The sequence below is a fragment of the Microcaecilia unicolor genome, unplaced genomic scaffold (assembly GCF_901765095.1).
Source record: "Microcaecilia unicolor unplaced genomic scaffold, aMicUni1.1, whole genome shotgun sequence".
NCBI lineage: Eukaryota > Metazoa > Chordata > Amphibia > Gymnophiona > Siphonopidae > Microcaecilia > Microcaecilia unicolor.
Window position 1 is genome coordinate 393,944 of NW_021963004.1, and position 9,389 is coordinate 403,332.

Below are 9,389 nucleotides of genomic sequence, written 5' to 3' on the forward strand. Positions count from 1 at the left end.
ACTTGATATACTGCCTTTCTAAGGTTTTTGCAACTACATTCAATGCGGTTTACATATATTCAGGTACTTATTTTTGTACCAGGGGCAATGGAGGGTTAGGTGACTTGCCCAGAGTCACAAGGAGCTGCAGTGGGAATTGAACTCAGTTCCCCAAGATCAAAGTCCGCTGCACTAAACACTAGACTACTCCTCCAGTAGCAACACTCCATGTAGAATCTCAAATAGTAGCAACCACAAGGCTACTCTTCCACTCCTTGGGATTCCGGAATCTTGCTATTCTTTGGGGTTCTACGTGGAATGTTGCTACTCTTTGAGATTGTTCTTGGAATCTTGTTAATGGCACTTGATATACTGCCTTTCTGTGGTTTTTGCAACTACAAAGTGTTGACTTGCCCAGAGTCACAAGGAGCTGCAGTGGGAATGGATAACAGATTACAAGTGGTAATGCATTAAGCTGCAAACATACATGGTAACATACATTTAGCATAACATATACTGTATATCATGTGCATATACATGGTAAGGAAGAATAAATTATGGTAATACATGAAGGTTCCTGAGTAAGAAATTGGATTGTATCATACAATATATTGGGTTGTATAATATACTTTTTCCATTGTTACCTCATTTAATGTCACATTGGTTAATATTACATGCTGCATAATTTCACAGCAATTTTTATCCCCAGTAAGCACCCATTGTCACTAACAAGGACTTACTCCACCTATTATCGCTTTGTGTAATGTCACATATTTTTTTTAAATTTATTTTTGTTACATTTGTACCCTGCGCTTTCCCACTCATGGCAGGCTCAATGCGGCTTACATGGGGCAATGGAGGGTTAAGTGACTTGCCCAGAGTCACAAGGAGCTGCCTGTGCCTGAAGTGGGAATCGAACTCAGTTCCTCAGGACCAAAGTCCACCACCCTAATCACTAGACCACTCCTCCACTGTTGTTACTATTTGAGATTCTACATGGAATGTTGCTATTCCACTAGGAACATTCCATGTAGAAGTCGGCCCTTGCAGATCACCAATGTGGCCGCGCAGGCTTCTGCGAGTCTGACGTCCTGCATGAATGTGCAGGACGTCAGACTCACAGAAACAGAAGCCTGCGCAGCCTTTTACATGGAATGTTGCTAGTGGAATAGCAACATTATTCCATGTAGAATCTCCAATAGAATCTATTTTATTTTTGTTACATTTGTACCCCGCGCTTTCCCACTCATGGCAGGCTCAATGCCAAAAAGAAGCGCCATGATGGAAAAAGAGCAAAAATATTTATTACCTGAACAAATAAACGTACATAAAGAGGGGCATAATCGAACGGCGCCGGCCAATTAGATGGCCGGTCATCTTTATGGCTGGCGCTGTAAAGTGGCGGCCGAACCGTATTATCGAAAAAGATAGCCGGCTATCTTTTGTTTCGATAATACGGTTGGAGCCGGCCAAATGTCAGCATTTGGGCCGGCTTTAGAGATGGCCGGCATCGGTTTCTGGCGATAATGGAAACTAATGCCGGCGATCTCAAACCTGGCCAAATGCAAGGCATTTGGTCGTGGGAGGAGCCAGCATTTGCAGTGAACTGGCCCCCCTGACATGCCAGGACTCCAACCGGGCACCCTAGGGGGCACTGCAGTGAACTTCAAACATTGCTCCCAAGTGTATACCTCCCTTACCTTGGGTGCTGAGCCCCACAAATCCCCCCTCCCAGAACTCACTCCCCACAACTCTACACCACTACCATAGCCCTAAGGGGTGAAGGGGGGCACCTAGATGTGGGTACAGTGGGTTTTGGTTTTTTTTGGAGGGCTCAACATTTACCACCACTGTGTAACAGGTAGGGGGGGATGGGCCTGGGTCCACCTGCCTGAAGTGCACTGCACCCACTAAATATTGCTCCAGGGACCTGCATACTACTGTCAAGGAGCTGGGTATGACATTTCAGGCTGGCAAGATTTTTTTTTTTAATTTGTTTAGGGTGGGGTGGGGGTTGGTGACCACTGGGGGAGTAAGGGGAGGTGATCCCCGATTCCCTCCGGTGATCATCTGGTCAATTGGGGCACTTTTTTGAGACTTGGTCCTGAAAATAAATGGACCAAGTGAAGCCGGCGAAATGCTCGTCAGAGCTTGCCATCTTTTTCCCATTATCGGCGAAGCCGGCCATCTCATAAACGCCCCGTCCCGCCCCTGTCCCGTCTTCGCTACCCTGCCGAAACGCCCCCTTGAAGTTTGTCCGGCTCCGCGACGATTATACCGATTTGGCCAGGTTCAGGAGATTGCCAGCCATCTCCCGATTTGTGTCGGAAAATGGCCAGCGATCTCTTTCGAAAATAAGCTGGAAAATCACAAAAGCAAAAATATATATCACATCACATATATTTAGGACTTGGGTACATAAAATGCATTCACCAAGCCATACCTATACAATACTTCATCTCAATAATATCACTACCCTAAATCATACTAATATTCAAATATCTTACCCATTCCATTGACTTCTCACACTCTCTTATTCTATAACATCACAACTAAATCCTGGTAACTCCCCTGACCCACTCATTCCACTCTCATGGTTATGCCCCTTCAAAGTGCTTAAAATGGGTTGTCCAGATTACTTAGCTGTTTTCACTATTCCCTATACTCCGACATGGGTTCTTCGATCTGTCAGTGACTACCGATTGGTCCTTCCAGGCCCAAAACAAGATAGATTACAATGTACAAGGCACTCTGCTTTTTATTTTTTGGCCCTTTCGACCTGGAGTCATTTGCCCTTGACTCTCCTTCGTATTTCGTCATTAAGGTCCCTGTTTACTAAGCCATGCTAACGTTTTTAGCGTGAGCTAATGCTAGAGCATTAGCGCTCTAATTTTTAGTGCACTCTAAAAACGCTAGCGCATTTTAGTAAACAGGGCCCTAAAAGACTTTAAAACTGCACTAAAGACTTGGCTTTTTGGTCAGGCTTTTGTCATTGATCAATGAGATGGGTGAGGGCTTTCCCCTCTGTTTTGCAGCTTTCCCCGTAAAAATTCAGTTGTTTTTTTTCTTTAATCTGTATGTCTTCTGTCTTATCATTTATTGTAGTTCTTTTCTTACTTTCTTTTTAGCTCTTCCTGTTAGTATGGGCTGTATGGAAAATTTAAATAAACCATAAAATGTAGGCATTCATGTTATAGAAGAGGGTACAGGCCAGATCCGTGCATAACTCCAAATGAGTGCTAATCAATACATATTATTGATTGTTAATGCCTTATTAAGTAATTAGTTTATCCACGGATCTGTGATCCATACCCAAATTTTGCACGCCTGACTTTGGGCGACCTGTATGGATTCCGTGGGGGGGGGGGGGGGGGGGAGGGAATCCTTTTTGAAGATCCAGGGCATGCACTTAAATTCACTTCTATAGGACAAGAAGTACTCCTATCAGAGGCCCTTTTACTGAAGGATTGCCTCTTAGCCATAGCCGCTGAGAGGGGGGGCAGGGGGGACAAAATTCCCCAGGCCCGGGCCTCCTACTACTACTACTACTACTATTTAGCATTTCTATAGCGTTACAAGGCATACGCAGCGCTGCACAAACAAGGAGGGCCCGGCGCCGCAGTCCCACACGCCCTCCGTCGTTGACCGTCTGCCCCTTGCATTGAAATTGCAGTCTCACCTCCGTGTAAGCAGCGCTGCAGGCAGCAGAATGCCTCCCTTTGGCCCTCCTTCCCTCCCTGTGTCCCGCCCTCGTCTGACATAACTTCCGCGAGGGCGGGACACAAGGAGGGAAGGAGGGCCGAAGGGAGGCGTTCTACTGCCTGCAGCGCTGCTTTTACGGAGGTGAGACTGCGATTTCAATGCAGGGGGCCCGGCCCGGTGGCAGACAGAGGGGGGGAGCGGCGGCTACTTTGGGGGGTGGAGAGGGAGTGGCGGCGGTGATCATGAGGGGTGGAGAGGGGGTGGAGGGGGGGTGGAGGGGGAGCAGTGGCTGCGGCAATCTCGGGGAGGGCAACAGTGGCGACCTCGGGGGGTGGAGGGGGGAGCGGCGGCGGTGACCTCGGGGAGGGGGCGGGACGGCGAGGGCGGCAGGGGCGGGGGCCCGGCCCAGTCTCTCGGAGGCCCTGCTCGTAGCAACCCGGAACTATCCTTGCCCAATGCGGTGGCCAGCAGTAGTTCTGCCTTGAGCATGCTCCATTTCCAGTGGTATGAAAAATGCCTCCATAATTTCTAGGACAGCACTAATCCGGTGGTAATCAGGCAGCACCACACACTGCCCGGTTATCACCGAGTTACCACAGGAGCCCTTACCGCCACCTCAGTGTGTGGTGGTAAGTTCTTTTCCTGAACGGCCACGTGGTACAAATAATCTTACCGCATGGCCATACCTTTTTTAGGGGCTTTTTACCCGCTGCAATAAAAGGGCCCTGGTGCACGGCAAAGCCGGCCCCTACCACTACCACAGGACCCTCTTTACCGCAGCTTGGTAAAAGTATCCCTAAAATGCCAGCTTTGGATGATTTTAATTGCAGGTCCCTGGATCCTGTTCTACCAGTCGCATACAGAGTGATGGTGCTGGGAGGGAGGGAGGGAGGGGGGTTTACAAGGAAGAGATGGGGACAATTATCTGTGTTGGAGAGTTTGTTACTGTTCTTGCAGCTGTAAGGAACAATATGTATTATGCTATTTTGTTTGTGAGTGGAGGAGTGGTCTAGTGGTTAGGGTGGTGGACTTTGGTCCTGAGGAACTGAGTTTGATTCCCACTTCAGGCACAGGCAGCTCCTTGTGACTCTGGGCAAGTCACTTAACCCTCCATTGCCCCATGTAAGCCACATTGAGCCTGCCATGAGTGGGAAAGCGCAGGGTACAAATGTAACAAAAATAAAATAGATACTATTGGAGATTCTACATGGAATGTTGCTAGCAGTGGAGATGCTACATGGAATGTTGCTATTCCACTAGCAACATTCCATGTAGAAGGCTGCGCAGGCTTCTGTCTCTGTGAGTTTGACGTCAGACTCACAGAAGCAGAAGCCTGCGCGGCCACATTGGTGATCTGCAAGGACCGACTTCTACATGGAATGTTGCTAGTGGAATAGCAACATTCCATGTAGAATCTCAAATAGTAGCAACAGTGGAGGAGTGGCCTAGTGGTTAGGGTGGTGGACTTTGGTCCTGAGGAACTGAGTTCGATTCCCACTTCAGGCACAGGCAGCTCCTTGTGACTCTGGGCAAGTCACTTAACCCTCCATTGCCCCATGTAAGCTGCATTGAGCCTGCCATGAGTGGGAAAGCGTGGGGTACAAATGTAATAAAAATAAATGCTATTTTGTTTGTACTTTTTATACGTGCAACAAACTTCAATAAATGGATATTAAAAAAAAGAGCCCTGATCTGCTCTAAAGAAAGTGATAAAAAAAGGTTCTCTTAAGAGACAGTAATAAGAAAGTATAGCCAGTGGTATGTAGGAAAAATGATATTTTGTTACTTTTTTTTCTGTGTTGATATACGATAGAATAAAAAAGAAATAACTTGCTTTAGCTAGATTTATCAAATTGGCCATGAGAGGTAAGAAAATAAAAATGTCAACAAAGAACTGGCCATGTGATAAGAGATCTTGTGGAAATATTCTAGCCTTGGGCTGAATTAAGAGCATCCGGGAGGTGAATAAACTCTTATGGGCCGGCATGTGAGCAATGCCAAAGGAATGAACAGATCATTTGTGTTGGCTTCAGTCAGGTTCTTGTTACCCAGAGATTGCAGTGAGGAAACCTCCTTCTGATGGTCTGAAAAGTTAGCAGACATGGGTGACCTGCAGGAAGTTTGAAAGCAGCATTTCAATAGGTGGTATCAGTGGCGTTCCTAGGGGGGCTGACACCCGGGGCGGATCGCCGATGCGCCCAGCCCCCCCGGGTGCAGCGCGACCCCCCCCCCCCCGGTGAAAGGACACCCCCCCGGGTGCACGCCGCTGGGAGAGTGCTGCGCGTGCCTCTCCTTCGTTCGCTCCATGCTCCCTCTGCCCCGGAACAGGAAGTAACCTGTTCCGGGGCAGAGGGAGCATGGAACGAACGAAGGACAGGCACGCGGGCCCCCCCCCAGCGGCGTGCACCCGGGGCAGACCGCACCCACCGCCCCCCCCCCCTAGGAACGCCACTGGGTGGTATAGGACAGTAGTTTCATCCAGGTGAAATATAAAACCTTGAGACACTGGAATTTGTGATAATGTTGCAATCTGTGGGTCTCAAAGGGTCGGTCAAAGGAGGACAGAAGGTATCTGTGCCCATAAATTTAGGAGAATAAAAACTGGATGGCTGCAGGGATGCAATTAGAGCGGGGTAAATGTTCAACACTAGACTTAACCTACTCTCCAAGACTAGGCAAATGTTTAGCAGGTCTCAGGGCTTTTTCTAAAAGGAAAGGTGCTGGTATACAGATGCAGGGTCATTCTTGAGGCTAGGGCTGTGGTTCCCAAATCTGGTCCTGGAGGCACCCCAGCCAGTCAGGTTTTCAGGATACCCACAATGAATATTCATGAGAGAGATTTGCATGCACTGCCTCCACATCTGTCTCATGAATATTCATCGTGGATATCTTAAAAACCTGACTGGCTGGAGTGCCTCCAAGACCAGATTTGGAAACTACTGGTCTAGGGAAAGGGAATGAGACTTGATATACCATCTTTCTGTGGTTTTTGCAACTACATTCAAAGCGGGTTTACATAGTATATACAGATACTTTGAGCACCTATTTGAACCTGGGGCAATGGAGGGTGAAGTGACTTGCTCAGAATCACAAGGAGCTGCAGAGGGAATAAAACTCAGTTCCCCAGGATCGAAGTCCACTGCACTGACTTGGCTACTCTTCCACTAGCAGCATTCCATGTAGAAGCCTGCCCTTGTAGATCAGCAACGTGACCGCGCAGGCTTCTGTTTCTGTGAGTCAGACTCACAGAAACAGAAGCCTGCGCGGCCGTGTTGCTGATCTGTAAGGGCAGGCTTCTACATGGAATGTTGCTAGTGAAATAGCAACATTAACATTCCATGTAGAATCTCAAATAGTAGCAACATTCCATGCAGAATCTCAATAGTAGCAACATTCCATGCAGAATCTCAAATAGGGAAAGGGAAATGGGACTTGATATACTGCCTTTCTGAGGTTTCTGAGGAATGTAGTAGCAACTACATTCAAAGTGGTTTACATATATTCAGGTACTTATTTTGTACCAGGGGCAATGGAGAGTTAAGTGATTTACCCAGAGTCACAAGGAGCTGCAGTAGGAATCAAACCCAGTTCCCCAGGATCAAAGTCCGCTGCACTAACCACTAGGCCACTCCTAGGGTAAAACCAGTGTAACTGTTTACTTAGCTGCACTTCCACAGTAGCGCCACTCTTTGTATGTGGCTGGAGACTTCAGTCATAATGTGATCTCCCCCTTTCTCCTTATCTCTCCTGCCAGCAGGAGGCATAAGAGAGCAGCATTTGTACCTGCCACTGCCTTGTCTGCTGCCCTCATGACAAGGGAAAAAGCATCACAGAAGGCGGAAACTGAGAGAGAGACAAAGGCATCATTGGTGGTCTCAGCTTTTGAGCTGTCCTAAATTCACCCTTTTAGCTATACAGGTGCTGGCAGTGAATATTACCGGCACCCAGATAACTGTTGGCTCTTCCCCAGTGCTGCCCCTGACCTGCCCACTGCCCACTGTCTGAATATCAGCACTTAGTCGATGATAAGCAATTTAAGCGGGCAGGAGAGGCTTCTGCCCACTTAAATTGCTTTGAATATTGGGGGGCATAGGCGGTAGGTGGCCCAACTGTTTGGGGAGGCTAAAGGGGGTGGTGTTAGGGGTGGGGCCGGGGGTGGAGCTTAAATCCATAATTGTCTGATAACACACAGAAAAAAAAAAATAAGTAAAAATAAAAGTCACAATTAATACCTTTCATTAAATTTAGATATTAGATATGTATCATATGTCAAAGAATAAAGTGGTTGCTCAAAGCATATTCTAACCACAATCGCTCAACTGCAAAACACTATGCACAACTTTGTGCAAAAACACACTCAGAACCTTACTGTACCATAAATATTACACTGGGTAGAACCTAATACACCAATATACCACCCATACGGAAAATGTAGACCGTTAACAATATGAAACAAGGGATCATATCATCACAATTCTCATGTAGAACCACAAACACCCTAATTCATGTTTAATGTGGGATAAAATGCCATAAATAAGTATATAAATATAAACTTTTAATGTTGAGCACCTGATTCTCAAAGTGGACATATTCCAAACACTATAATGAAAATAAAATGATCTTTTCTACCTTTATTGTCTGGTGAGTTTTTCTGATCATCCTGGCCCAGTATGATTCTGCTGCTCTGTCCTCAGTGCAGGTCAGGAAGTCATCCTCGTTAAATATCTCCCTGGCAACCCAGGACACCTCCAGCCAACCCCCCCCCCCCCCCCCTGCTCTCCCAGCAGTAAGGTAAACAAATTAAACCATAAACCAATTTCTACAACTGATTCACAAGGCTAGAGGGCTTTCACTGCAGCTCCTACTGTGAGGATGGAGGTAAATCAACAATTTAAACCCCCCAGAGCAGCGGGACTCCACAGCTGATCCATCCTGCTGCAGCAGGGGAGGCTTAGCCTCTCCAAGCCTCTTATACCGGGCGCCTATGTTGGGGGATAGAATAGAATTATTCCTTCACATGAGACATTCCCAAATCAACCAATAAAACTAACTCCCAACAATGCATACAAAGCAGAAGTACAGTATTTCAATTTACAACACAACATACAAAGCATTTTATTCAAACTCTGGTGTCAACATCAGTAACAAGAAAAAGGAGTAGAGGCTGGCCGAAGGACAATCCAACACAGGAGATGGTGCTTAAAAGATGCTTTATTTGTTGCTTGGACAAAAGAAACCCAACAAGGTCCGTGTTTCGACATCACTAAACTCCTGCCTCAGGTAGTGTTCTGACAGTGTTCGTCAAAATAATTCTTAAAGGGATTCCTGAACTTGGCTTCCTAAATCTGTGCACCCTGTGCTGAGTCGTAACTCAGGCTGCAGCGAAGCCCATTTGCCTACGGAACTGCAGGGCTTGGTTTCCGGTACCGGAGCATGCTATTATGAAGCATGCGATGACGCCAAAAGAGATTAGAGAGGGGAAGCAGAGTGAGAAATGGACACATGGGGTGGTAGCGCTGCCCCCCCCCCCCAACTGCTCTAGGCTCTGGAGCACTGCCTAGTTGCCCCTATTTGTGGATGATACTAAGATTTGCAACAGATTGGACACCCGGGAGGGAGTGGAAAGCATGAAAAAGGATCTGAGGAAGCTAGAAGAATAGTCTAAGGTTTGGCAATTAAAATTCAATGCAAAGAAATGCAAAGTGATG